The 27,620-nt window shown below is 55.8% G+C and overlaps 1 long non-coding RNA gene across 1 annotated transcript; it reads left to right on the forward strand.

The window, feature by feature from the left end:
* Positions 1-48: 48 nt before the first annotated feature.
* LOC149119868 (uncharacterized) lies at positions 49-26,283 on the forward strand. Its single transcript, XR_016227305.1, has 3 exons — positions 49-106; positions 25,702-25,791; positions 26,107-26,283. It is a non-coding gene; the product is annotated as an uncharacterized LOC149119868 (long non-coding RNA).
* The last annotated feature ends 1,337 nt before the right edge of the window (positions 26,284-27,620 follow it).

Here is a 27,620-nt window from a genome sequence, read left to right on the forward strand (position 1 = left end):
TCGCGCCTGGTCCCGCTCACCATTTGCCTGCCTGCTTTTTCCTCGTAGTATTTCCGGGCTTCCTCCAGTCTTGTCGCAGCTTTAACCTGCAGTTGCTCCTCGGCTGGTAAGATCTGCAACAGTAGGAATTCCAGATAGACACGGGCTGGGCAGAGGCGGGGGGAGGGCCGGGAAGAGCACGCTGCTCTGACGGGAAAGATGAGATTGAACTGGCCCCGAGCCAGTCAGGCCCCAGCGTCCCCACCGGGAGCTCCGGAGGCTGTGAAGAGGAGCCGAGGAGGTGTGTCCCCAGTGCTCACGTGACTGTCCTCCAAGTGCTCTCTACTCCGCCCCCTGAGCGGTCAGTTCTTCCTCTGCACCGCCGTTCTCCCCACGCTGCCCTTGCCAATGGTGCGCGCCAGGCGCTCCACTTAGGAGAGCCCTCGACGGGGTACCGTCGTCCTCACTGAGGCAGCCTGGGACAGCGGTCGGGGGCACAGCCCTGGGGTCGTCCTGCTGGGATCTGGGGGTTCAGATCCCTCCATTCATGGGCTGCAAGGCCAGGGAGGGGGAAACAGGGAGAGCCTTTGAAGGGCTTCAGCGCCGAGTGACGTCAGACTCCCCATTTAGAAGGCTTTCCTCCCTGCATTCAGAAAAACAGACGAGCCCGGGGTAAGAGCGAGGGCAGAGAGACAGCCAGGAGGCTCGCGGATATACACGTCTGCCCGAGAAACCGGGGAGGGGGGCTGGCCAAGCCCCCAAGCCAGTGCTGTGAAGAGGGGAGGGCTCACCACCCCCACAGGTCAGGGGCCGTGTGACCTTGGCTGAGTAACCCAGCCCTGTGCGCCTGTTTTCCCATCTGTCGGGTGGGGCAGTCACAGCACCGTGGTGAGCGTGAGCTTGCGTGTGTCGCTGCCTGCACTGCGTTTTCACTGAGCGGTAGCTGCTGCTCTTGCTCCAGAACAGAAGTAGAGTTAGCAGCAGTGGTGGCCCCGATGATGCTCGGGTCCTCTGAGCTGGGGGCTGTCCTCTGCAAGAAGGTGTGAGGGAGCACCTGCTGAATTCGTTCAGACCATGTCCAGCGAGGTCACTGTGGGATGGCGAGGCAGAACTGTCCGGTGGGCCTTGGACGTGTGGCCTGAGACCCAAGGAAGGATCTGGCCCGAGGCGCACAGACCATGGGAACATGGGCACAGACGGCCTCCTCGGGGGGAGTGTGTGGGAGTTCCCAGGAAGCCGCTGAGGACAGTGTCGGGGCCCCTGGGCAGGACAGGATGAAGGGACTGGCAGAACAGGGGGCCTCCCCGAGATGCCAGGGTTAGGGTTAGGGTTAGGGTCGGGTCAGGTCAGGTTCCAAATCAGGGTCAGGGTCAGGGTCAGGGTTAGACACGAGTAGTGTCTAGCCTGGCTGTTTCAAGCACCTGCAATTCTAAATTCTCAGGGGATTATGGGTGCAGTGAGGACTCCCTGGCCTAGGCAGTTTGTGCCAGGGTTTAGGGCTCTTGGAGAAAAGGTGGGACAGGCCAGTCCCACCAGAGTGTCACCACCACCTTAGACACAGACCTGGGAGTCTTTAGTCAAATGCAGGTTCCTAGGCTCCGCCCCAGAGCTACCACATCAGAGCTAAGAAATTTCCAGGAGGATTTTTTTGAAAGGTAGTGAGAAGGAGATGTCTTCATCCACTGGTTGATTCTCCAGAATTCTGCAATAGCCAGGAGCCACGAACTCCATCCTGGTCTCTCCCACATCAGTGGTTGGGACTCACGTGCTTGAGCCTTCCTAGGCACATTAGCAGGGAGCTGGAATGGAATCCGAGCGACCAGGACTCAAACCGGCACTTCCATATAGGACGCGGGTGTTGCAAGCAGCAGCTTAACCCACTGTACCGCAGTGCTAGCCACCCCCCTTCTTAACTTATTTATTTATAATATTTGTTTATTTATTTATAAAGGCAGAGAGAGAGGGAGAGATCTCCCAAACATTGGTCCACTCCCCAAATGTCCACAACAGCCAGGGCTGGGCCCCGTGGAATTCCGGAGCTGGGAACTAATCAAGTCTCCCACAATGGGGGCAGGGACCCAAGTCCTTGAGCCATCACCGGCTGCCTCCCAGGGTGTGCGTTAGCAGGAAGCTGGAATCCAGATCAGCTCTGGGACGCAAACTCAGGCACTCCGTTACGGCATGCGGGCGCCCCACCCCCCCCAGCATCTCGACCCCTGTGCCAGGCACCTGCCCCTCCTGGACCGGGGACATCCTGGACAGATGATCGCTAAGGCCTACGGAATTTTGTCCTAGACAGAGCCATGCAAGTTCCCAGCGGTATGTGGTGGCAAAGAGGGCTTCCTCCCAGAGACCCCCTGCAGGGCAGAGAGGTGGGGGGGAGGGGGCACAGCAGGTCTTGCGATGCTTCTCCAGGAGGGTCCTCACCTGGACCTGAAATGTGTGCCCTGCCCTTTGCCACCGTCCTCCCCCAGCAGCCGGCCCTGACGCCGCGGCAGCCAGGCGGGTAAAGAATGTTTATCTTCTCGCAGCTTCCCTTCTCTTTCCCAAAAGCTCTTTCCTTCCACGAAGGAAACTATTTTTAATGGCAGGAAACGGCTGGTGGAAAACACGTAGGGTGGCCCTGCTGGTCAATTCTTAGAGTCACACTGGGCGGCAAGAGAAAAACAAATAAGTAAACGCAGCCAGAGTGCGCAACCGTCCCGATCCTGCCTCTACAGCGCGACCCCGGATTGAGGGGCAGCGGGGCTGGGAGAGAAATCCCCGAACCCATCCGAGTGCACTTGGGTGGGGCCTCACATTGTCAGACCCACCCTCCGGGAGCCAGCGCTGGGCGGCATCAGGCAACCAAAGGCTCTTCTTCCTGCAGAGTGGGAAAGGGCCCGACGAAGGTGACCTTGTCACAGGCCTGGAAGTCACGTGACCAGCTCCTCTCCCCGCAGGGCTGTGCGTGCCTGGAACTGCGCGGAGAACTGGAAAGCTTCTGTTGCCCTGGCCGGCAGGGCCGGGTCCCCATGGGCGATTGTTTTTGCTCAGCTGAAAGGGACCCTGGTGGGGGTGGAATATTTCATCCTCAAGAAGCAGCAACATTTGCTTGTAGCTGGAAGTCTTCACTCCTGGTCTCCAGCTGTTGTCTGGAGCCACCAGGCCCCCGCCAAGTGGGCCTACGCCCAGCAGCGGGGTGGGCCACGGCGGGCAGAGCCGACCCGCCGGTGCAGTTTATAAAACCCTCGCGTGCTGGGAAATGCTTTTCTGTTGACTGTGCCTACCACCTGCTTAAAACTGTCCGAGGGGCCGAGCAGCCACAGGGGAGCAAGCCCACCGGCCCTGGCTGTCGAGTCCCAGCCAGGGGCTCCTCCCGCCGCCTCTGACGCAGTCCTCACGGCAGCTGTGCAGGTTCGGCACTGTTGCACGGCTGGCCCTTCACCAGGTGCGGGAAGGAAGGCTCACCGAGCTCCCTGGAGAGGCACAGGAGGCAGGGCTCGGACCTCCCTCCACGCCTGCGCACTTTCCGGGGAGATGAGATGGGTGAGCTCCAGTTGTGGAGACAGGAAGGGGGGGTGGCAAGGGGGGGTCCTAGTGCCTGGGGCTCCCCTGGGCCCTGGGGGCGCCGCAGTCTTTGCTTGAAGGGTCTTCGCGGCAGGGGAGGGCCGGCGGCTGAGCTGTTCCCCCAGCGGCTCCAAGGATGATAGAGGCCCCAGATCCAGGCCGGCTGGTGGCGCTCACATTGTTCCGCGTCTCCCAGGATCTCTTAATTATCAGCAGTGTGCTACCCTCAGCAGTTCCTCGTTTCCCTCCGCTAACAACCCCGCCCTGGACCGCAGGCCCAAGGGTCCATTGGTGAAAGCTGGTCCCTTTCCCGCGTAGGGAGTGCTCCGGTCTCCTAGAAGCCTGCCTTTCCCCCAAGTCCTGCCAGGCCGGCAACGCCCACCCTGTTGCTTGCTGCCCGGCTGGGCCGGAAGTCGCCATCCAGACCCCTCGGAAAACGGGGGAGACCGAGCCTGCGTAACTTGCTCCAGCCGCTTGCCCCCCACAGCCGTCCATCTTGGAGGCTCAGGCGGACCCTTCCCCGACTTCTCCGTCCCAGGCTTCCATAGGGGCAGCTGCCCCAGAAACGTCCTCAGGGCGTTACCTGTGCATTGTTTGGGGCGACAGGGACTGGAAGCTGGGGCTGAGGAAGGGTGAAGGTAGGGTTAACCTTTAACCTCCACTTACTCATCTGTGAAATGGGCTGTTGGGAAGAGTAAATGAGATAAGAAAAGTCACACGTGCAGCCCAGTCACTGGCAGGGCTGAGCCAGGCCAACACCAGGAGGGAGCTCGGAACTCAGCCCAGGTCTCCCACGCGCGCGGCAGGGACCCGATTACCTGTGCCATCACTGCCGCCTCCCAGGGTGCACACCGGCAGGATGCCGGACTCGAACCCAGGCCTCGTATTGCTGTGAGGCGCTAGCACCCACGCAGTCTCTTCACCAGTATCAACCACCGCACCAAACCCCTGCGCCTTCACTATTTTGTAGCCACCAACTAAGAATGCTGGTGTCTGGGGGGGCCTCTGTGTGCCAGGGGCCTGGCTCGGCGGAAGTGCCGCACAGCCCGCCGCGGGGAGCCCAGCGGGGCCCTGCCCCTGGGACTGGAGAACCCCATTTAGAAAGCGCACTGCCTTCGAACAGAAGTCCCGAGCTGGTTCCTTTAGGAAGCTGGTCTCCCCCAAACGCTCCCTCTGCGCCCCACTGCATAAAACTCTGCTGCCTCCCCCTAACCCCCAGCCGTGGCTCTTTGGGGTGAAAGTGCCATTCTCTGATGGCCTAGAAAAGGGAACCAATACAGGATTCGGGAATCCTAGTGTCTCCCTCAAGGCCCCCGGCCGAGCCCCGCCCTTCTGTGGGTGCCCGCCCCGCGCAGCCTTGCTCACCAGCGCCGCCCCGTGGCCAGGCTGGCGACCTGCGGAAGAAGGCCGGCGCTGAACCGCCTGGTCCGCCGGTCCCTGCTTGACTGTCATGGACGGCTGACCCTTGGGGCTCCGAACCTGGACGTCAGAGCAGGACTCCCGCTCCCACCGCGGCGCTCGGAAGCTCTCCGATTCGCTGCCTGCCCAGAGGCAGTCCCGAAGGCCCTGAGCCCACGGGACCCAGCAACAGAAGGGCATCCTTAGAGAAACGATGCTGCCTCCACACTGCAAATACCGACATTGCCCTTCAAATCGACGGCGCTCATCTTTGCAACAGGGAGAAAGGAGGCGAGGAAGTGGGGACGCTCACACTTTATTTGATAATATTTGCATTCAGGAATTACAGGTGCAGTTTTGAAGATAAAATCCACATTGATTATTCAAAAAAAATTTTTTTGGAAAGCGCAAAAGCAGAGAGCAGTGTAAGTGTCTCACCATCCTGTTCAAAGGCCAGGAGCGCTGCCGGGTGTCACTCCCCCTGCTTGGGCAAGTCTCTAGGGGTCCTGCGGAAGCCCCTCAGCTGCCCAGCATTGCCCCCGCCACCCCCCAGAGACACCTGCCAGTGTGCAGACAGGGCTTCCCTGGAGCCAAAAGGTCCTCTTTGTGAACTACAGTATAAACATCTCCAGGCCCCGGGCCCACTTGCAGTACAAATGTTTATGTCTTTGGAAAGAGAAAAGGAAGAAGGGCTCAGGCAAGTTCCCCCCAGCAGTGGGGCGTCTGATCTGCCAGCTCACGTCTGCAGCAGGGCCAGGGCCGGAGGATGAGCCGTGTGGGCCCGGGCCTTCGGGAAGGGCCCCACTGTGTCATTAAAACTCCACCGCCACAAGCCTGGCACACTGGGGACCCCCGGGGGACAGGTCACCTCCAAACCGTGACAGCAGCCGTGGCAGGAAGAGGGGCAGGAAGAGCCAGAGTGAGAGGCAGCGAGCGGCCCCCGGACAAGCACCCAGGGGAAGTTCACGGAGGCCTCGAGGGGAGGCCATGCCGGCCGGCCGGGAGTGCTGGGCAGCTCAGCAGGAAGCCAGGGAAGCGGGGGAGAGAAGCAAGCCCAGGCCTTGGGGAATTAATTCCAGCTCATCAGCGGGCGGCTGGAAGGGTCCCTGGGCCAGCGGGCGGCTTCGTGAGTGGGACCTCCGCAGCCCCACGCCCAGCTCCAGCTGTCGCTCGCTTGAAACACTCGATCATACTTGAGGAAGGGGCCCCGCGTTTTCATTGTGCCCTGTGCCCCACGAGTCACGCAGCCAGGCTGAGTCCAGAGAGAGCAGCCAGCACGGTGCGGCCACGGTTTGACCTCATCTGAAAGCCACGTTGAAATCTGGGGGCCACTGGGGCGGCGTTGGGAGTTGGGGCCCAGTGGGAGATGCTGAGGTCATGGGGGCGGAGCCCTTGCGAAGACAGGATGATGGGAGTGGCTTCGTTCTCATTCACGTTATGCAGGGAGCTGTCCCCTCCGTCTGTGTCTCTCCTGCACGCACCTGCTGGCCCTCTGCTCAGCCATGAGTAAGCAGCGCGAGGCCCTCACTGGCAGCAGGCTCATGGGACTCCCAGCCTCCAGCACCACGCGTCCGAATCCGCTTCCTTCCCGAACAGCCACCCGCTTTCAGGAGTCTGCTCCAGCAGACAACGGTTCAGGTGGCCCCGCCCCGGGCCTGGGTGCTGCCGCTGGGGCTGTGCTCCGGCCTGGTGGGACAGCAAAGCCACCAGCGATGGGCCCGGAGGAAGCCCCGGGGTGCCGTCAGCTCAGGCGTGAATGTGCGGGAGGCACAGGCCAGACGCAGGTGCTGACCTAGAGGGTTTTTTTTGTTTGTTTGTTTTTGTTTTAGAAATTTTTATTTATTTATTTGACAGAGTTAGACAGTGAGAGAGAGACAGAGAGAAAGGTCTTCCCTCTGTTGGTTCACTCCCCAAATGGCCGCTATGGCTGGCGCTGCGCCCATCAGGAGCCAGGTGCTTCTCCTGGTCTCCCATGGGGTGCAGGGCCCAAGCACCTGGGCCATCCTCCACTGTACTCCCTGGCCACAGCAGAGAGCTGGCCTGGAAGAGGGGCAACCGGGACAGAATCCGGCGCCCATATGGGATGCCAGTGCCGAAGGCAGAGGATTAGCCAAATGAGCCACGGCGCTGGCCCCGACCTGGAGGTTTTCACAGAGGACCACGCACTGCGGAAGCCACGTGATGTTGAGGATGGGGCACGTGGGCAGATGCAGTCCTGGGTCCCAAGAGCAGAAGGTGGGGCGTCGGCTGCCAGCAAAGCAGCAGGGGGAGGGAGATCCCGAGGCGGTGAGCGCTTCCTGACTTCTTACATCCAAAGCAGCTTGCTTGCTTTCTTTTTACAAAGATTTATTTATTTGAAAGACAGAGTTACAGAGAGAGGGAGAGACAGAGAGAGAGGTCTTCAATCCTCTGGTCCACTCCCCAAATGGCCACAACGGCCGGAGCTGCACTGATTGGAAGCCAGGAGCCTGGAGCTTCTTCCAGGTCTGCCATGCAGGTGCAGGGGCCCAAGCAGTTGGGCTGTCTTCTACTGCTTTCCCAGGCCATAGCAGAGAGCTGGATCGGAAGCAGAGCAGCTGAGTCTTGAACCAGCACTCATATAGGATGCCGGCGCTTCAGGCCAGCTTCAGGCGACTGCGCCACAGCACTGGCCCCCAAAGAAGCTTTCAACAATGCCTGGCTTTTTTTTTTTTTTTAAACACACACACACACACACACACACATGGAAGCCACGATGCCTTTTATGATGCAGCCTCAGAAACCACGCGCCATCATTCTCGCGGTGTCCTGGGGGTGTGAGGCCTGCCCTGTTCAGTGGGAGCCGCGACTGCACCACGGTGTGACTACCAGGGCATGCAGCTGGCTGGCGGCTCATCCTGGAGCCTCGCCCTCACCACGTGCCACCCTGGTGATGTCACTCACTCATCTCAGCGTGCTCAGTGGCAGCACTTCCCCCTGCAGAACAGAGACTGCCACAGCTCAAACAACCCGGGAGTGGCAGCTCTGGGTCCTGCGAGCTGTCCAGGGACACAGCGGAGGTCTGTGGTGAGCTGGGACCGCTACATAAGGACTGACAAATGCTCACCAAACACCATCTGGTTCAGCAGTTAAATTGCCGTCTGGGGCACCCACATCCCGTCGCGGAGTGCCCGGTTCAAGTCCTGGCTCCTCCACTTCCAATCCAGCTCCCTGCTAATGTGCACCTCCAGAAGCAGAGGGGATGGCGCAAGTTACTCGTGTCCCTGCCCACCCATGTAGGAGACCCCGATGGAGCTCCTGGCTCCTGGCTTCAGCCTGGCCCAGCCCTGGCTGTCGTGGGCATTTGGGGAGTGACCCAGCAGATGGAAGAGGTCTGTCCCTCTGCCTCTGCCTTTCAAATGAATGAAGATAAGTAAATTAAAAACAAAACAAGGCCAGCGCCGTGGCTCACTAGGCTAATCTTCCGCCTTGCGGCACTGGCACACCGGGTTCTAGTCCCGGTCGGGGCGCCGGATTCTGTCCCGGTTGCCCCTCTTCCAGGCCAGCTCTCTGCTGTGGCCAGGGAGTGCAGTGGAGGATGGCCCAAGTGCTTGGGCCCTGCACCCCATGGGAGACCAGGAGAAGCACCTGGCTCCTGCCTTCAGATCAGCGCGGTACGCCGGCCGCAGCGGCCATTGGAGGGTGAACCAATGGAAAAGGAAGACCTTTCTCTCTGTCTCTCTCTCTCTCACTGTCCACTCTGCCTGTAAAAAAACAAAAAAACAACAAAAAAAACAAAAACAAAAAAAACCCTGCTCCATTAGATGCTGGACTGCAGGGACAAGACCTTGAGCTGCTCTCCAGCTCCCCCGTCAGGCAGGGAGTAAACAGGCTCCCAGCAAGGTGCTGCCTCTCCCCAGCTCCCCCTCTGTTCTCCCCAAGACCAGCGGCTGCCACTCAGATAGGGCCAGATCGCAGGACAGGGTCTGGGTCACGTTTACCGGTGGGCAGGGTCACTGTTAGAACATGTATCTCAGGGCCAGCATTGTGGCATAGCCCGTGACACCGGCATCCCACATGGGCACCAGTTCGAGTCCCAGCTGCTCCACTTCTGATCCAGCTCCCTGCTAATGCACCCAGGAAAGCAGTGGAAGATGGTCCAAGTGCTTGGGCCCCTGCACCCATGTGGGAGACCCGGGAGAAGCTCCTGGCCCGGCCCTGGCCGTTGCAGCCGTTTGGGGAGGGAACCAGCAGATGGAAGATTCTGTCTCTCCCTCTCGCTGTGTAACTATTTCAAAATAAATATTTAAAAAAATAAGAAATAAAAAGAACATATATCTCATACACGTGCACACGCATGTGCAAGCAAGCGTGCAACATGCCTAGGCACACACCCTACACACGCACTCTCCTCTTAGCCTTCTGCCTCTGAGTGACAGTGACCAGATGGTTCATTTTTCCCACAAGTGTTTGTTGAGCACCTGCTGGGTGCCTGGTGTGGTGCTGAGTGCTAGTGACACACGGCATGGGCCGTGGCACCACTGGCCACGCACCCTCGTGGGGGTCACTTTTCATCTCACGCCCACTGCAGCTCACTCACCTCTTTGATTTTTTTGACAGGCAGAGTGGACAGTGAGAGAGAGAGACAGAAAGGTCTTCCTTTTGCCATAGGTTCACCCTCCAATGGCTGCTGCAGCCGGCGCATCGCGCTGATCCGATGGCAGGAGCCAGGTGCTTCTCCTGGTCTCCCATGGGGTGCAGGGCCCAAGCACTTGGGCCATCCTCCACTGCACTCCCTGGCCACAGCAGAGAGCTGGCCTGGAAGAGGGGCAACCGGGACAGAATCCAGCGCCCCAACCGGGACTAGAACCTGGTGTGCCAGCGCCGCAAGGCGGAAGATTAGCCTATTGAGCCACGGTGCCGGCCTTCTCTTTGATTTAACATTTGGGTGCAGCAGGGGAAGTTCCCCCTAGACCTTGAACCTGAGCCTTGAACCCCAGCCCGATTTACCAGAAGCCGGAACTAGCTGAACGGGTTTCCAGCAGCATTCTAGGGCCTGTGAAAGTCGCAGATGCCCAGCCTCTCCCCGTTGTTTTAGACACAGTGAGATGGGACTTTCAGAAAATCAAGGTAAGGCAAAGTTCTTCTTTAATGTCTGTCTATTTATTTGAAAGGTGGAGTTACAGAGGCAGAGAGAGAGAGAGAGAGGTCTTCCATCCGCTGGTTCACTCCCCAATTGGCTGCAATGGCCAGAGCTGTGCTGATCCGAAGCCAGGAGCCAAGAGCTTCCTCTGGGTCTCCCATAGGGGTGCAGGGGCCCAAGGACCTGGGCCATCTTCTGCTGCTTTCCTAGGCCATAGCAGGGAGCTGGATTGGAAGTGGAGCAGCCAGCAATCAAAGCAGCACCCATATGGGATGCCGGCACCGCAGGTGGTGGCTTCACCCGCTACACTACAGCCCCAGCACCCCCCCCCCCTTTTTTTAAACTGTTCTTTCGTTCCCTGCTTCAGATTGTGGTGAGAAATTTTTAAATTTTTCAAAATTTAGTTTCATTTGAGAGACAGGAAGAGCTCTCCCTCCTGCTGGTTCACTCCCTCCATCCCCGAGTGCCTGCAACAGCCAGGGCTGGGCCAGGCAGAAGCCAGGAGCCCAAAACTAAACTCAATTTGGGTCTCCCAAGAGGGCGATGGGGACCCAAATGCCTGAGCCTCACCACGCTGGCAGGAAGCTGGAATCAGGAGTGGAAGCAGGGGCCGGTGCTGTGGCTCAGTTGGTTAATCCTCCTCCTGCAGCGCTGGCATCCCATATGGGTTCCGGTTTGAGACCCGGCTGCTGCCTTCCTATCTAGCTCTCTGCTATGGCCTGGGAAAGCAGTAGAAGACGGCCTAGATGCTTGGGCCCCTGCACCTGCATGGGAGACCTGGAAGAAGCTCCTGGCTCTTGGCTTCAGATCAGCCCAGCTCTGACCGTTGTAGCCATTTGGGGAGTGAACCAGCGGTTGAAAGACCTTTCTCTCTGTCTCTCCTTCTCACTGTCTGTAACTCTACTTCTCAAATGAATAAATAAAATCTTAAAAAAAAATGGAGGCAGGAAACACACGCAGGCCCACTGACAAGAGTACTGGTGTCCCAAGCAGCATCTTCAATACTGTGAAACACACCCGCTCCAGGAGTGGCTTCCAGACATCACTCGTTCTGCTACTGGCCTTATCCTGCCCAGAGGGACCCATGCGGGCTCCCCGGGCACAACTGGGTGTGGCCGTCAAGGGGTAGAGGGACGTCCCCATGTCTCTTCTGGCAGAAGCAGTGAGCCCAGGCCCAGCGCAAGCTTTCCCGAGAATCTTCCAGAACCAAGTGGTGTGTTGACTTGCTATTCATCAGTGTCCTTGTGCCCACATCTCACTGAGGGACCTCACGGGAAGTGAGATTTAGGCATTCCCTGGGGCTGGACACCATCCCTGAGCACTTCCCAGGGTTGCTGCGACCATAAGCCTTTGGCACCAGCTTGGGGGGAGATGAGGATAGGGTGTTGAGCGACGGCAGGTGGAATGGGCTCCTGGTGGGTGGGCCCGCCTGTGCAGCACATGTGAGAGACCCTTGCACCTGCCCATGGAGCTCATTGCACCACACAGCCGAGAGGCTCACCTGTCCAGCCTTTGGACGCGTATCGGCCCATGAATTTGTCCAGACCACTCTCTGAATCCCCTCCCCTGGCCTTCATCCTTTTACCCTGCCCCTCCCCAGGCCTGGCCCATCACTTGCTATCGGACAGCAGCCACGTGGTTCAGACGTCCCTGGGGACACCCACATCCCATACTGAGTGCCTGGGTTTGGGTCTTGGCTCTGCTCTCTGTTTCAGCATCCCAGCTTCCTGCTAGTGGGCACCCTAGGGGGGCAGCAGTGATGCCTCAAGTAGTTGGGTCCCTGCTACTCCCATGGGAGACCCGGATGGAGTTCCAGACTCCTCGCTCCTACCTACCCATCCTCAGCTATTGAGGGTGTTTGGGGAGTGAACCAGCCAATGGAAGTTCTCTTTGATGCTGTCTCTGTCTCTCTGCCATCTAAATACATAAAAACCATCTCTAACAGTGATGCCATCGACAGCACTGAGCACAGCACCTCCCAAGCTCCAGGCACTGTTGCAACACCCTCAATGCACGAACTCACTTTGTCTACACAACAGCTGCAAGGATGAGAGCCGCCTCTTGGCTCCACCTTGCCCTCGGCGCCAGGGCTCATGCAGCCCACATCCTCCCTCCCCCAAGCCTTCACACGCAGCCTTCCCTGAGCCCTGGACACCCCGTACCCTCACTGTGCCAGGAAGTCCCGCCTCCTGACAAGTTTTGGGGGAGCCCCGCCCAGTCGCAGGTGGATGCCGTGCCGCTGGCTCCCCTCCATGTGCTCCCCACACTGGCAGAAGTGGAGCCTCCAAGGAAGCCTCTGAGGGTGGTCAGAAGGTGGGGGGAGGGCTCTGTTCTTCCTGTCCCCCACCCTCTTCCTGGCTGAGTCCTGTTCTCCCGGGGTCTCTCCGTCCCTATTGGGTCTCCAGGCCTGGCTCCGTGCTCTGCCATCTAGTAAGAAACTTGGACTGAGTTGCAGGCTCTTGGCTTTGGTCTCACCTAGCCCCAGGTGTTGCTGGCATTTTGGAAGTGAACCAGCAGATGGAAGATATCCCCCTGTGTCTGTCTGTCTATCTGTCTCTCTGTCTCTCTCTCTCTCTTTCTCTTTCTCTCTGCCTTTAAAAAAAAATAGAGGCATTTTGTAAAGAACACTGCTGGGATTGGTAATGCGTTAGTGAGGGCTGGGTGGTTTGTAAAGAAGAACAAGGCTTTGGACACAGGCTGGAGGTGGAGTAGACGGGCTCAGGGTGCAGGTTGATGGAAGGTCACAAGTTTGGTTGTGAACATCTCAATTCACGCTGCGTCTCAGGGTCTGCGTTAGCAGGAAACTGGAGTCAGGAGCCAGAGTCAGGAATCAAATCCGAGTATTCCAGTGTAGAATGCAAGTATCTTAACCACCAGGCTAACTGCCCAGCCCTCACCCTTGGTTTCAAAGGACAGTCGTGCTGAATGTAGGATCCTTGGTTCACCGTGGTTTTCCTGGCTGTTCTTTGCCTTCCAGTCTCCATTGTTTCTGATTAGAAGTCAGCTGATGGGGGGCAGGCGTTGCGGTGCAGTGGGTTAAGCCATGGCTTGGCTTGTCCACATCCCATAGGGAAGAGCCAGTTTGAATCCCAGGTACTCCACTTCCAATGCAGGTCCCTGTTAATGAACCTGGGAATATGGCCCTCTGCCACCCACGTGTTTCTGGCTCCTGGATTTTGCATGGTCCAGCCCTGGCTATTGTGGCCATTTGAAGAGTAAATCAGCAGATGGAAGATCTCTCTCTCTCTCTCTCTCTCTCTCTCTCCCCCTCCTCCTCCTCCTCCTCCCTCCCTCCCTTCCTCCCTCTTTCTCCCTCTATCCCTCCCTCTCTTTTTCTCTTTCTCCCTTCCTCCTTCTCTCTCTCTCTCTGTCACTCTGCCTTTCAAATAAATAAATAAATCTTTTAAAGAAACAAGTCAGCTGATAGTTTATTGAAGGGCTCTTGTATGTGACGAGTAATTTTCCTTGTGTCGCTTTCAAGAATCTCTCTTTGGGAGCTGGCATTGTGACACGATGGGGTAAGCCACCGTCTGCAACGCTGGCATCCCATGTGAGCACTGGTTCAAGTCCCAGCTGCTCCACTTCTGATTCAACTCCCTGCTAATGCACCTGGGAAAACAGCAGAAGATGGCCCCAGTGCTGGGGCCCCTGCACCCACAAGGGAGGCCCAGATGGAGTTCCAGGCTCCTGGCCATGGCATGGCCCAGCTCCGGCCCCAGCCCTAGCCATTGCGGCATTTGAGGAGTGAGCAAGCAGATGGAAGACCTCTCTCTGTGTGTCTGCCTCTCCCTTTCTCTCTGTAACTCTGCCTTTCCAATAAACACTTAAATCTTTAACAAAAAAAAAAAAAAGGAAGAATTTCTCTTTGCTTTTGAGCATGTTTACTATGATGTGTGTTGAGTGTGGATTTCTTTGCACTTTTCTACTTAGAGTTCGTTGAGCATCTTGGATGTGTGGATGAGCGTTCTTGTCAACTTTGGAGTCACCAGCTATTGTTTCTTTTCTTTTTTTTTTTTTTTTTTTTGACAGGCAGAGTGGACAGTGAGAGAGAGAGACAGAGAGAAAGGTCTTCGTTTTGCCATTGGTTCACCCTCCAATGGCCACCGCGGCCTGCACGCTGCGGCCGGAACACCGCGCTGATCCGATGGCAGGAGCCAGGTACTTCTCCTGGTCTCCCATGGGGTGCAGGACCCAAGTACTTGGGCCATCCTCCACTGCACTCCCTGGCCACAGCAGAGAGCTGGACAGGAAGAGGAGCTACCGGGACAGAATCCGGTGCCCCGACCGGGACTAGAACCTGGTGTGCCAGCACCGCAAGGCGGAGAATTAGCCTAGTGAGCTGTGGCGCCGGCCGCCATTGTTTCGTAAGGTATTTTTTCTGCTCCTTTCTCTCTCTCCTCTCCTTCGGATGATCCCATTATGCTTGCTGGTGTGCTTAAAGCTGTCTCACATCTCTTTAAGCTTCTGTTCACTTTTCCGTATTTTTTTCTCTGTGTTCTCAAGAATGCATAATCTCTGTCAATCTCTCCTCAAGGCCACCAATTCTTTCTCTTGCCTGTTCAAAGCTGCTGAATCTCCCACTTGAAGTTTTCATTTTAGTCACCATACTCTTCAGCTCTAGAATTGCCATTCGGTGCTATTTTACTATTTCTGTCTCTTTATCGATATTCTCTATTTCATAAGACATTTTATCTTCCTTTATTTCTTTAGGACTTCTTTTAGTTATTTGAACATATTTACAGCAGATGCATTGAAGTCTTTGCTAAGCTGGATTCTGAAGCCTCTTAAAGGTGTTTTTTGTTGCTTGTGTTTTTTTCTATGGATAACCACATTGTACTGTTTCTTTTCATGCCTCATAAATTTTCATTAAATCTGCACGTTTTAGTTTTGAAGCAATTGCCTTCAATTTAATTTTTTGAAGACATATTTATTTATTTGAAAGGCAGAGTTACAGAGAGGTAGAGGCAGAGAGAGAGAGGTCTTCCATCTGCTGGTTCACTCCCCAAATGGCCATTACGGCCAGAGGTGGGCTGATCCAAAGCCAGGAGCCAAAGGTTTCTTCGGGGTCTCCCACATGGGTGCAGGGGGCCCAAGGACTTGGGCCATCTTCCACTGGTTTCCCAGGCCACAGCAGAGAGCTGGATTGGAAGAGGAGCAGCTGGGACTCAAACCGGTGCCCAGATGGAATGCCAGCACAGCAGGCAGTGGCTTTGTTAGGCAGGAAGTTAGGTATGAGCTTATGTGTGTGTGACAAAGGCCTCTGGAGAAGACTTCTACGTCCAGCATATGCATCTACATCTCAAAGTTATCCCGATAATGCTTCTGGGGCAGCCCAGTGTTCGCATCCTGCCCTGCCCCCTTCTACCTGGTAACCTGCCAGGTGGAGGTCCCCGCCCCTTCTGCCTGACAAATCTTCCACAATCTCCCAGATGCAGCCCAGTATCTGCATTTCAAACACCCTGCTCCGGATCCCCATTCTCTAGGGGGTCCTGCTCACCCTTCCTCTGAACCCAGGATGGCTCCAGCTAGGCTTCCTCCTGTCTGATACCTTCAAGGAAAAACTCAGATAGGAGCTTCTTAGTATTTACAGCCATAAAATCCTTTGTTTCAGGAGGAAATGTGTGAAGACAGAGACCCATCTCCTTAAACACCCCCCCCCCCCCAACCACGCTCAGCCCTCTGCCTCTCTGCTGAGTTGCCCGCCTGGTCTGGTCAGGTGTAATCTCTGCACTCTCTCTCAGGTCCTGTCTGGAGAGGTGCCCATCCGCTCTTGCGGATGTCCCTACCCTAATAAACTTTGCTACTTCTACTTTCCACTACTCTGTCTCACGCCTGAATTCTTTCTTGCGCGAAGACAAGAACCCTCCAATTTCTCCGGTAACAGCTTTACCCACTGTCACAGCACCAGCCCCTCAATTCATTTTAAATATTTATTTATTTATTTGATTTGAAAGACAGAGCCAGAAATCTCCCATCCTCTGGTGCACTCCCCAAATGCCCACAACAGCCAGGGCTGGGCCAGCCTGAAACTAGGAGCCAAGAGCTTAACCCAGGTCTTGCACATGGGTGGCAGGGACCCAAGGACTTGAGTCGTCACCTGTTAACCTCCCAAGGTGCCTGTTAGCAGTGTGGGAAATAAACCCACCTGAGACCACCGACCCAGCCAAGGATGGGCTCAGCAGCATGAAGGAAGCCGAAAGCGAGGCGTTTATTGATGCCAGGTCTCGAGAGAGCAGCGACCAGCAGGTGGAAGCAGGCACCTCCCCCCCCCCCCCCGACTTAGCTCCTTTTATCCCTGCTGCACAGAGGTCCCCAGTTCCTCAATGGCGGAGAAGAGGTGCAATCTAAACCCAACAGGGCGCCTAAGGCAGGGTGAGGGAGGGTATGGGGTGAGGGTTCCTGGCAGACCTAAGACAGGGAAAGGGCAGTTACATAGGGTATCATCAAGGCTCCAGGACCTGAGACCTGGGAGCACCCCGTAACAGGCCTCCCGGGGCTACAGATTACAGAATTGCTGAAGGTTGCAAAGATAACAAGTGGTGCAAGGTTTGCAAAGCGAGTGCAGCAATTGACCTACTTTGGGTTTGCAGCCCTCTGTCCTACATCCTACTGAGGCCTAGCATCATGGCTGCACTAAGGCCAAGCAAAGTCTTATGAAAGTACACCCGGGTCTTTCTCACAGAAGGAAACTGGACTCCAGAGTGGAGCTAGAACTCAAACCCAGGTACTCTGGTATGAGATGCAGGCATCCCATGTGGTGTCTTACCAGGTGCACCGAATGCCTCCGCCCCCACCCCCCGCCTGGCAAAACTTACCATTTTGGACAATTTACTAAAGCAGCTCTAAAACCTGACACTCGTCTTCTTTCAGGACATGTTGGCTTCTGTGTCTGTCTAGAGACATGGCTGGACCGTTGCGTGAAGCCTATCCCTCCTCAACGATGCAGCCTCTGGTTTCACTCCTCAGAGCAAGCAGCCCTGGGCATGTGCACAGTCACCCTGGGTGACAGCGGTTTTGGCCGGACTCTCCTGCTCTGTTCCTTGATTTCTCTGTCAGGCTGTCTGCCCCTGTGGGACTCACACCAAGCTATTAGATGATTGTTCCCAACAGTGCCTTGGGGGAAGGAATTGCTCCACTTCCCAGGCTCCTCTGCAGGGGTGCTCTTTGAGGTCAGCCTCTGAGGTTTGTTACAACCCCAGAAGGGTCCTTCTTCTTGGTCTCTTGGTCCAACAAGCTCCTGGCTGGCTATGGTTTAGCCTCCTCTTAATTGCTTACCGCAAAAATCTCCATCGCTTCCACCCTGCAGCTTGAACTGCTCCACACTCAGTTTCCTGAGAAGGCTCTTCCCTCGGGCAAAGCTTCAGATCTCCCTGCAGGCAGAACCTCTGCTCAGCTGCCTTAAATCTGGGGGTGAGGAGAGCAGCCTGCTTCCCTCAGAGTGACACCCTCTACAGGAAGCTGGCTGGGGCAGTAGCTTCTGGTCTCCTTGGCTCACACTCCCGACATGACACTTCTGCCCTCCGTAGAGCTGGAGCAGACACATGTGAAGGGTGGCCCCAGAGCATTCCATAGACGCCATAAGCTAAGGGTGGTGCCCAGAGATGCAAATCACCTACCTGGAGGTGCATCATGGGAAAAACCCACCATAACTAAGAAGGTACTGCAGTTACAAGTATGCTCCTTGGTTGAGTCCATCTTGGAGCAGTCTCTGGCTATCTTGCTCATTACTTCCTTGCAGCATGCTCAATGAAATCTAGCCCCGACCCTGTTCATACACTGAGTTAGGGAGCTGTCCCCCAGCCCCCACCCCGTCTGACTGCTCTGCTGGATTTTCTATTTTTTTAAGATTCCTTTGTTCACTTGAAAGGCAGGGTTACTGAGTGAGAGAGAGGAAGAGGGCAAGGAGAGATCTTCCATCTGTTGCTTCATTCCCCAGATGGCCTTAATAGCCAGGGCTGGGCCAGGCCAGAGTCAGGAGCCCAGAGCTTCTTCCAGGCCTCCCACACGGGTGCAGGGGCCCAAGGACTTGGGCCATCATCTGCTGCTTTCCCAGGCCATAGCAGGGAGCTGGATCGGAAGAGGAGCAGCCAGGACACAAACCAGTGCCTGCATTGGGTGCCATTATCTTGGTTGCAACACTGGCCTCTCTGGTGGCCTCTCTTGCCACCCACAGCACCAGCCTCAATGGGTGACAGCAGCCAGGTGTTTTTGGGCCTCCTTCCCCTGAGGCAGAGTCCACCCTATGAGAGGGTGCCCAGACCTCTCAGCCGCACGATTCAGAGCCGGAGGGGGAGAAGTGCCCTTGTCCTGCCCTTCCCGCGATAGGTAGGAAGACTGAGAGCAATAACTGAGCTGGAAGGTTCCTCATAACTTCTCCACACCCTGCTCTGTAACTCCACCCCCTCATGTGTCAATCCAGTATGCCCGCTTTCCCATGATGCACCTGCGTCACAGGTCCAGGAAGGAGAAGGCGCCCTTATGGGCACGTGGAAGTTAAACTCCCTGTGGAGTCACCATGAAACTCCCAGAAGGCCTCACACACACTAAAGCCCGCCCAAGCCCCCACCCTGTTCATACACTGAGTTAGGGAGCTGTCCCCCAGCCCCCACCCTGTTCATACTCTGAGTTAGGGAGCTGTCCCCCAGCCCCCACCCTGTTCATACACTGAGTTAGGGAGCTGTCCCCTAGCCCCATAAGAGGGACTGTCACACTCGGGAGTGGCCCTTTTGCCTTTTGTCTTCCTGAACTCGTTGTTGGGCCCCCTCCCACACGCCGGCCTTAGGCAACTCCCAGCCCACTCAGGCAGGCATCTTGCCCACACTCACACGTGGAGTTTACCCACCCACTCAGTGGAACAAGTCCTGCTCTCACCTGCGTGCCTTACCTGAGCCCCTGCTTTAAACTCTCATCTGTGGGGGCAAGAACTTGGAGTAAAAATGGAGCTACGCATGTAACGCATAGCCCTCTGCTGAGCCGGCGGGGGCCCTGGGTTCCCGGCTGCACTCACATGGAGTAGAATTTCCCTCAAGCCGAGCCACCCAGGGCGCACGGGGAAGGAGAGGAGGGGCTGTGGCTGAAATGCCACGGAAGCGCGCTGCTCTGAGAGTCAGAACATTTTCTTGAATAAATATTTCTTCACTTGCTGTAAGCCCCTGCGACAATCCCCAGGGGATTTCAATGGTTGTTTAATTTTTTTTAATCACAGTTGTTTCTCTGGGGAGAGAACTTTGGAGCTCCTCACAGTGCTTCTCCAGAAATTATACGTGTCCCTGAATATGCGCATAATACAGTACATGAAAAGTTATACTGGGGCCAGCACTGTGCAATAGTGGATAAAGTCACCACCCGTGGCGCTGGCAGCCCATATGAGTACCAGTTGGAGTCTCTGCTGCTCCACTTCTGATCCAGCTCCCTGCTAATGCACCGGGGAAAAGCAGCAAAAGATGGCCCCAGCGCTTGGGCCCCTGCACCCACGTGGGAGACCCAGAGGAGGCACTTGGCTTTTGGCTTCTGCCTGGCCTAGCACTGGCCATTATGGCCACCTGGGGAGTGAACTGGCAGATGGAAGATCGCGCTCTCTCTCTCGCTCTTTCTCTCACTGTAACTCTGCCTTTAAAAGAAAGAAAGAAAGAAAGAAAGAAAGAAAGAAAGAAAGAAAGAAAGAAAGAAAGAAAGAAAGAAAGAAAGAAAGAATTAAAAAAGAAAGGAAGGAAGGAAGCAAGAAAGAAAAAAAAAATAGTCACATAGCACAACCAAGTGAGGTTTCTCCGAGGCATGCAAAATTGCTTCAGCATTGGGAAATCAATGCAATTTACCATATTAACCAACTAAAAAAATAAAGTTATAAGATCATTTCAACCACAACAAAAAGCCATTTGGTAAAATCCAACATTCATTCCTGATTTGTTTCAAAAAATGAAGCAAACCGGGAACGGAAGGGAACGCTTTGCCTAATAGTAGACACCTACACAACAAGCAGAAGGGGGGACTGGCGCTGTGGTGTAGCGGGTGAAGCCATCGCCTGCAGGGCCAGCATCCCACATGGATGCGGTTCAGGTCCCAGCTGCTCCACTTCCGATCCAGCTCTCTGCTATGGCCTGGGAAAGCAATAGAAGATGGCCCAAGTCCTTGGGCTCCTGCACCCGCACGGAAGACCCAGAAGAAGCTCCTGGCTTCAGATCGGTGCAGCTCCGGCCATTGCTGCTATTTGGGGAGAGAACCAGAAGATGGAAGACCGCTCTCTCTCTCTCTGCCTCTGCTTCACTGTAGCTCTGCCTTTCAAATAAAAAAATAAATAAATCTTGGCCGGCGCCACGACTCACTTGTTTAATCCTCCGCCTGCGGCGCCTGCACCCTGGGTTCTAGTCCTGGTTAGGGTGCTGGACTCTGTCCCGGTTGCCCCTCTTCCAGGCCAGCTCTCTGCTGTGGCCTGGGAGTGCAGTGGAGGATGGCCCAGGTGCTTGGGCCCTGCACCCCATGGGAGACCAGGAGAAGCACCTGGCTCCTGGCTTCGGGTTGGCGCAGCGCTGGTCATAGCAGCCATTTGGGGAGTGAAACAACGGAAGGAAGAGCTTTCTCTCTGTCTGTCTCTCTCACACTGTCTAACTCTGCCTGTCAGGATAGATATAGATAGATAGATAAGAAGATCTGAAGAAGGAGAACTCCTATAGCTAACATTCAACACTGTCTTTATTGAGTTCCAGACTCCTGGCCTCATCTTGGTTCAGTGCCACTTGTTGCAGGCATTTGGGGAGTGAACCAGCGGATGGAAGAACTTTCTCTGTCTCAGTCTCTCTCCGCCTTTAAAAACAAACAAAAAGGCCGGAGCCGCGGCTCAATAGACTAATCCTCCGCCTGGCGGCGCCGGCACACCAGGTTCTAGTCCCGGTCAGGACAGCGGATTCTGTCCCAGTTGCCCCTCCTCCAGGCCAGCTCTCTGCTGTGGCCAGGGAGTGCAGTGGAGGATGGCCCAGGTGCTTGGGCCCTGCACCCCATGGGAGACCAGGATAAGCACCTGGCTCCTGCCTTCGGATTAGCGCAGCGCGCCAGCAGCATCGGCCATTGGAGGGTGAACCAACGGCAAACGAAGACCTTTCTCTCTGTCTCTCTCTCACTGTCCACTCTGCCTGTAAAAAAAAAAAAAAAAAAGAAAGAAAGAAAGAAAAATAAATTAATTAGAATTAAAATTTTAAATGGATTATCAACCTAAATGTAAAAATATAAAAACTTCTGGAAAAAAATATAAGAGAAAAATTCTGCAACCTGGGCTGGGAAGAGTTCTTGGCTACGATGCCAAAATCATGATCCATAAATCAAATATCAATAAACCAGACTTTACTAAAATTACAGAGCTTCCGTTCTTTGAAAGATACTGTGAGAAGAATGAAAAGACAAATCACAGATGGAAATAAGAAGTTTGTAAATCAGGTAGCTGATAAAAGACTTGTAACCAAAATACTTAAATGACTGAAACTCAAAACACACAAAAACAAATCCTTTTCTTTTTCTTTTTTTTTTTTTTTTTGACAGGCAGAGTGGACAGTGAGAGAGAGACAGAGAGAGAAAGGTCTTCCTTTTTGCCGTTGGTTCACCCTCCAATGGCCGCCGCTGCAGCCGGCGCACCGCGCTGATCCGATGGCAGGAGCCAGGATCCAGGTGCTTTTCCTGGTCTCCCATGGGGTGCAGGGCCCAAGCACCTGGGCCATCCTCCACTGCACTCCCTGGCCATAGCAGAGAGCTGGCCTGGAAGAGGGGCAACCGGGACAGAATCCGGCGCCCCGACCGGGACTAGAACCCGGTGTGCCGGCGCCGCAAGGTGGAGGATTAGCCTATTGAGCCACGGCGCCGGCCAAAAACAAATCCTTTTCAAAGAGTGGCATGGGGAACTATGTGAATGCAAACTTTACCAAAAAAAAAAAAAAAAAAAAAAAAAGGATGGGTGGCAGAAGTACCGTGCACACGTGCAAAGACGCTCACATGTGAATTTGAGCCGCAGGAAGCCCCTCACACACCCAGTGGAAGGGTCAGCCTGGCAAAAGTGGGGGAGGCACGCCAGCCTCTGGACTGGCTGGCCGTTTCTCTCACAGCTCGCCTACCCCCGCCCCACCACCCAGCGGTTCCGCTCCTCGGTCTCTCCACCCGAGAGTAGCGAAGATGTCCATTAACCCGAGACTCTGCATGTCCGTGATCCCAGCAGTTGCCTCCTAGCAGCCCCCAGCCGGACACCGCCCAGACGCCCGCCAACAGGCTGCACCTAGGAATAAAAAGCAAGGGACCACTGACGCATACAGCAGCACGGGTGCATCTTAAAACACTCTGCGACGGAAGAAGCCAGACCAAGAAACAGTGCATACGGTGTGATTTCACTTATATAAGGTTCCAGGACATGCAAAACTGTCTGTAGTCACAGAAAACACAGCAGAGTTTGGGAACTGGGGGCCGGGGGCGGATAAGGAATCTTGTGGGGGTGGTCCTTAGATGCACTGTCTGGATTTTAGAGATGGTCTCCCCGGGTGTAGACAAATATGAAACTGGATCTAAACTGTCCACTTTGCTGTCCGCTATGCCTCCGTGAGCCTGTCTAAAATGGAGAACATGGTCTGACTCGGGATGTAAAGTTGCAGGCGCTCCTGTGCTGGGCGCTTAGAGGCCGTCTCGCCTGTGTTACCAGGGGAGTCGGGGTGCAGAGTGGATGCCCTGCCCCAGAGCCGGGGCCCTGACCTGAGTGTCTCCTGCCTCCCAGTCTGCACCCAGAGTGGTCGTCTCTGGGGCCTCCAGGGCACTAAGATTCTCCTGGGTACAGTGCAGGGCCCAGGGCCTCTGAGCCCACACGAAGCCTGTCTGAGGCTTCCCTTCGTCTCACTCTGAGGACAAAGACGCTGTCAGTCAGTCTGGCATTGCTGCAACGAGATAGCCACAATGGGCTAGCTTTAGAAAGAAGGGAGTGGGGCCAACGCTGTGGCATAGTGGGGAAAGCCGCCGTCTGCAGTGCTGGCATCCCATATGGACGCCGGTTCAAGTCCTGGCTGCTCCACTTCTGATCCAGCTCTCTGCTATGGCCTGGGAAGGCAGTAGAGGATGACCTAAGTACTTGGGCCCCTGCACCCATGTGGGAGATCTGGAAGAAGCTCCTGGCTCCTGGCTTCGGATCAGCACAGCTCCGACCACTGTGGCCATCTGGGGAGTGAACCAGCGGATGGAAGACCTCTCTCTCTCTCTCTCTCCCTCTCTCTGCATTTGCCTCTCTGTAACTCGGCCAAAGGAAGGAAGGAAGGAAAGACGGGCAGTCCCTCCAGCCCACAGTAGTTCTGGAAGTTCAAGGACACGGCACTGGCCTTGTCTCAGCTCTGAGCCATGTCACATCGTGGCAGGAGTGCCTGTGGGAGGAGGGATCACACCTCGGAACAGGAAGCCAGAGGGTGGTTCAGGGGTCAGGTTCAGACTTGATGAGAACTTGTCCTCCCTCACTCCAGGAGGCCATCATTCCCTTCCAAGGGCAGCCTCTGCTGGCCCAAGGGCCCCCCACCCCAGAGGCCCCACCCTGAGCACCAAGTCACCCATGGACTTTGGGGGACAGACAGCATGCAAACCACAGCAACAACAATGGTGATTTTTCTCGTGCCGCATGCCTTGGCCACTGCCAGCTCCTTAGGAACAATCCCGGCCCTCGTAATGGCGCAACGCTCCTGTAAAGTCGCACAGGGCTCCTTCCCCAGGAAACACCAGCCTCCTCCTCGCCCGTCGTCCTTCAGCTCTCGGTTAACAAACATTCTCTTTGAGGCCGGTGGTGTTAAACCGCTGCCTATGATGCCAGCATCCCATATGAGCGCCGGTTCAAGTCCCAGCTGCTCCACATCTGATCTAGCTTTTCTACTAATGCGCCTGGAAAAGCAACAGAAGATGGCCCAAGTGCTTGGGCCCCTGCCACCTGTGTGGGAGACCCGGATGGAGTTCCAGGCTTCTGGCTTCGGCCTGGCCCAGTCCTGGCCATTGTAGCTGATGGAAGATTCTTCCTCTCTCTCTCTCTCTCTCTCTCTCTCTCTCTCTCTCTGTAACTCTGCCTTTCAAATCAATAAGTTAATTAACATTTTTTTCTCTAACCTGTATCCCCAGCCCTCCCACACCCCCTCTTTGTCCCTAAACAACATTTCCCGAGCACAGTTGTGTGTCAGCAGGTGGATCTCAGGTCTGTCTGTGTGGCTGGTGGTGCCTGCTCCGAACTCCCAGTGCAGAACCCGAGCCTGGGCTGGGAGGAATCACTCGGGGAATGTGTGTGGGACAAGTGAGGACATTCCGCTGGAGCTACCCAGGGTGCTCCTGGCCGTGAAAGTCCACGGTGGCACGCCCGGCAGGAGGAATGCAGAGCTACCCTTCATTCAGACCCACGGAGGGGCCATCCCCCGAGTCAGGCCCCAAGACAATCTCGCCCTTTGTCGGGGCTGTGGGAGTCTCACTGAGGCGCAGAGAGCCGGCAGTCTCAGATCAGTCGCTTTTTGAAACCATTAGCTCACGAAATTAAGGATTCCGTTGGCGTGCCCTGAATTTCTGGGCCCAGCAATTAATGCCTTCCAGATTAAAGGATTGTTGTGTTTCTGATACATTATTATGCGGAGTGGGCTTGCTGTGAATTCTAAAACTTCCACCAGAATCCTCATTAACTGGGACCCTTTATCTGTGTGCAACTCCTAGAAGCGTCCAACAGCCAGAAAGCGAGCCGATGCATCCAAAAGCACATTCCGGGGGCGTCCTGGCCCCCTGCAGGCAGCTGCTCCCCCTCTAGTGGCGCCAGGGCCATGGGCTGGCGATGGCTGCAGGCCGTGCCTCACCCCAAGGGAATCTTCTCCTGCCATCTCCTGCTTACACAGGAGGTGGGGGCCACTGGTTAGGTGCAGTCCCTGGCTAGGCCAGCGGGGGGCCCGCATCTATCAGACCCCCAGGTCCCGGCCCCGGCTCCTGGCTTCCACTGTGGCCCCAACTCCCTAGGGGCACAGTGTGGGTCAAGTGTGACCCCAGGGCCGCTTAGCCACCATGCACCCAAGCGCTGCCCCGACTCAGGACGGTGTCCAGAGCCACTTCAGTGGGTCCTGGGAGCAGTTTAGGGTGGAGTGAGCAGGTCCAGTCGAGCGTGAAGCTGACCCGGGGGCCACTCTGGGAGCACTCAGTGTCCAGGCCCAGGAAGGCTACTCCACACTGTCCGTCAGGAGCAGGCTCCTCCCCCCTCCCCAGCCTCAGTCTTCCTCCTGCTGTATCTGGGAGGTTTTCTAAGGCAGATGCCAGCCTGGAGGCGGTGATGGCAGAATCAGAACTCGGCAGCAGTAGCCTGTGAGGGGAGGCATCCCAGACCCCATCAGACGATTGGCTGAGCTGCTCAAAAATAGGCCTGGGTCCCTGCAGCGTTTTGGCAGCTTCCCAGTTGTGGTTCACGCAGGTTCACCCACCTAGCATCTATGCACACAGCTGCTTCCTCACCCCAGCGTGCCCGGAACCAGCACAGCCTAGCCCAGGCTGGATCCCAGGCTAGAAGCCAGGGCACCTGCTGTGAGTGTCCCCAGAGCTTGAGGTTGAGGGGTGGTGGGACCTTTAAGAGGTGGGGCCTAGCGGGAGGTGGTTTCCCGTGGCCCCTCCCCCTCGCTCTGGCTTCCAGTCTTCACCTGTGATCTCTCCCTCTCGCAAAGGTTCCACAGCCCTTGTGCTGCCTTGTGCCGCCACGGGTCCTCACCAGAGCTGATCTGACGCCAGTGCCATGCCCTTGAACCTCCCACACGGTGAGCTCATCAGTCCTCTTTTCTTTATAAAGTTCATAGGCACTCCTCTACCATTCCCCACTCCCCTCCCACACCTGGGAGGCTTCCAGGATCCTAAAACACCCCCTTGCAGCTCCCCAGAGGAGGGGGAGGGAACAAGGTGGCCCCCAAGGCAGACGCTGTCCCTGGGCTTTCTTGTCCCGCGGCCACAGAGGCAGAGGGCCACCAGTGCCCCAGCCGAGGGGACTCAGGCCTTCCCACAGCACAGAGCAGTCCGCAGTGTTTTTCTCCCAAGGAAGAAAAATTCCACCACCTCACACCTGTTCCTGTTTCCAGACAAACAGAGAAGAACAAGCCTGGGGCGAGCTGGAGAAGCTGGAAGCTTTGGGCCATTCCAGTGGGAATGTCAAAGGGCGCGGCCGTCTGGGGAGTGAACCAGCGGGCGGAAGACCTCTCTCTGTCTCTCCCTCTCTGCCTGTAACTCTGCCTCTCAAGTAAATAAGTCAATCTCTCGCTCGCTCTCTCTCTCTCTTTTTTTTTTTTTTTTTTTTTTTTTTTGGCCAGGCAGAGTTAGACAGTGAGAGAGACAGAGAGAGAAAGGTCTTCCTTTTCCGTTGGTTCACCCCCCCCAAATTGCACTGCGCCAATCCGAAGCCAGGAGCCAGGTGCTTCCTCCTGGTCTCCCATGGGGTGCAGGGCCCAAGCACTTGGGCCATCCTCCACTGCCTTCCCGGGCCACAGCAGAGAGCTGGACTGGAAGAGGAGCAACTGGGACAGAAGCTGGCCTCCAACCGGGACTACAACCTGGGGTGTCGGCGCCGCAGGTGGAGGATTAGCCAAGTGAGCCGCAGCACCAGCCAATAAGTCAATCTTAAAAGAAAACCAAACAGTAGGGCTGCTCCCCAAACATTAAACACACAGGGGCTGGCGCTGTGGTGCAGTAGTTCAGCTACCACCTGCAACTACGGCATCCCATGTCAGGGCAGAGCACTGGTTCGAGTCCCGGCTGCTCCACTTCGGATCCAGCTCCCTGCTAATGCACCTGGGAAAGCAGCAGAAGATGGCCCAAGAGCTTGGGCCCCTGCCACCCAGGAAGAGACCAAGATGGAGTTCCTGGCTCCTGGCTTTGCCTGGCCCGGCCCCCGCCTTTGCAGCTATTTGAGGAGTAAACCAGCGGAGGGAAGATCTCTTTCTCTCCGTCACTCTGCTTTTCAAATAAAATAAATAAACCTTAAAAAAAAAAAAACACTAAACATAGAATTATACTTCTGGGTGTAGACACAAAAGAATTGCAAATAGGGTGTAGGCCCATGTTCATAGCAGCGCTGTCCACAACAGCTCAAGTGAGAAGGTAACCCCAGTGTTCATCAGTGGACGGATGGATAAACGAGTTGTGATGTAGCCGCACAATGCGATATTGTTCGGCCTTAAAAAGGAAAGGAGGTGCAAGCGACTGGTTTAGCATTAGGCAGCAGTTGGGCTGCCCGCAGCCCGCGTCAGAGGGCCTGGTTCTGAACCAGCTTTCTGCCAGTGCACACCCCGGGGGGCAGTGATGATGGCGCAGGTATTTGGGCCCCTGCTACCCACGTGGGACACTTGGATTGGGTTCCCAACAACTCCAGGCTTCAGCCTGACCCAGCCCCAACCGATGTGGGCATTTGGGGAATGAACCATCGGACGAGAGCTGTCTTTATTTGTCCATCTCCCAAATAAATAAATACAGAAGTAAATAAATACAGAAGTAAATAAATAGAAAATTAAAAAAAAAAAAGGAGAATCTGGCTTCGGCCACATCACGGATGAACCCAGAAAACATTATGCTAAATGAAATGGGCCGGTTGAATGATTCT

This window comes from Oryctolagus cuniculus, chromosome 21 (assembly GCF_051225735.1).
Source record: "Oryctolagus cuniculus isolate XC-2025 breed Fujian yellow rabbit chromosome 21, ASM5122573v1, whole genome shotgun sequence".
In the NCBI taxonomy this organism is placed as follows: domain Eukaryota; kingdom Metazoa; phylum Chordata; class Mammalia; order Lagomorpha; family Leporidae; genus Oryctolagus; species Oryctolagus cuniculus.